The sequence below is a fragment of the Palaemon carinicauda genome, chromosome 34 (genome assembly GCF_036898095.1).
Source record: "Palaemon carinicauda isolate YSFRI2023 chromosome 34, ASM3689809v2, whole genome shotgun sequence".
Taxonomy (NCBI): Eukaryota; Metazoa; Arthropoda; class Malacostraca; order Decapoda; family Palaemonidae; genus Palaemon; species Palaemon carinicauda.
This window is the reverse complement of record NC_090758.1, coordinates 2,688,885-2,691,009: the sequence shown is the minus strand read 5'-3', so window position 1 is coordinate 2,691,009 and position 2,125 is coordinate 2,688,885.

Here is a 2,125-nt window from a genome sequence, read left to right as displayed (position 1 = left end):
ATGGGGAAAAATGATCTTGACACGAAAAAGTTGCTCACTTCTTGTGTTGTTGAAAGAATTACATTATGAAAGTTTCTTTTTTTCTCTCTCTGTCTCTCTCTCTCTCCTCTCTCTCTCTCTCTCTCTCTCTCTCTCTTCATCTCTTCTCTCTCTCTTCTCTCTCTCTCTCTTTCATATATATATACGAGAGTATATATATATATATATATATATATATATATATATATATATATATATATATATATTATATATATATATATATGTGTGTGTGTGTGTGTGTGTGTGTGTGTGTAAATTTAAATAAAAGTAATAGCTTACAAGATTACGTTTTTTTAGCAGGAAGAAATAAGGCAGAATAAAAGAAAATAAAACTATACAAAAATACATTAAAGCACAATAAAAATAAGAGATGAAGACTCAAAAATACTGAAATAAAAATAAATAGTAAGCATGAAACCTTTAGAAAATAAAAAAAAGATTGAATTACAAAATACAAGAAAATTAAATACGAATAAGGGCAATTGAACACAAAGACATTCTCTTTTTCATCAGAGAAACGTTTTAATTTTTCTTTGCCAAACGATCAGTCTTCTGATATAGAAGAATCAAAGGGCTTCTGTCCCCTTTGAACATATTTTTCTGATCTGTTAAGATTCTTCAATATTCTTCCCTCTATTCTTGACCTCTGGGTATTTAACATGAAAGTAAAGAATCTATTGAAGTTGATTAAAAAATCTATTCCTTTATTATTTTTTCACTGAAGACATCAATATTAGAAGTCTCTAGTGAAGCTCTGACATTGTACGGTGGTAATTCCTGCTCCCCCTTCCATGAATATGGTCGTTCCATCCCCTGGTGCTACGGATCACAACAAGGGTCAACCACAGTCTCATACCTCGATGTACGGGATGAAGGTGATACCACTCCCACTTCTCTGATTATTAGGGAACATAATCATATACTCTAGAATGCCATCGAATGATACCACCCCTCTCTTTCTATAAAAGTGTGTGAAATAGGGAGGAGCGAGAGTCCAACATTCAAGTTAGAATGGTAATGGACGCCAAAAGAAGTCTTCCATCTTCATCATAATGGACTATATACCTGGGTTGACTACCAAAGTATCTGGGGTGGCCGGGGTAACCAGGATGACCAGGGGTGGCCGGGAACGCTTGGACCAGCAGTCTGACTATGGCTACCTGGGTAGCGACAATGACCTGGGTGACCATGGAACAGGGCTAAAACGAAAGGTCCTGGCCCAAGCCTCCTGCATCTACCCTGGGGTCCCATGGCACGAGGCTGCGCTGGGAATTACACGGGTTTTGTCTATCTCTCCATAAGGAAAGGCAAAATAAGAACAATGGCAGGCAAAGCAAATCTTATAGAGTTGATAAGAGTTATCCCGAATCAGATGGTGAGGAAAACGTTAAGCATTGATGTTGTGGAGGAAGTGAGGAGGGGGTTAGGAGGAACTTGTTATGGACGGGTATTAGTTCGCGAGGGAGGCATTTTTTTTCACAGAAAATATAACAGCACTGAAGTTTACTTGAAATTCATTGAGAGCCTAAGAAAATAGAAGCAATTTTGTTTCATTTTATTTGGTGAATAGTTACCATAAACCTGGTTATTAAATCTTGAATAGAAGTAGACAAAATATGACAAATAATTTGCAGAAGTCTTATTTCACCACATTCCTTAAAATAGTTTTATGATTCAACCAGTCAAGAATAAGATAAAGTACAAAAGCCACTTCACAACTGAAGAGAAAAAAATATTTTTACAATCTTTGATTCTTATGAACATTCTTAATTAATGTTAAGACGAAATTCTTAGATGGACAGGAGCCATATTTCTCTTTGGTGAGATTTTATCTATTTTCTTTTTAATTTCTCGTTTCCCAATCAAAAGAAAGGTGAGGCCAAAGTTTGAAATACTATCTTAAAAATAGAAAAAGTAAGATTTGTTTATTTAAATAAAAGGTAAAAGGTTCAGGTAAAAATACCAAATGAGGAATTTTACATAGTTTTAATTAAAACGAAAAGTTAATTAAATTTGTTAGATATATGATGGAGGGAGGGAAATGTTCAAAATATTTTTCCATAAAAATATGAATAGTATATTGTAA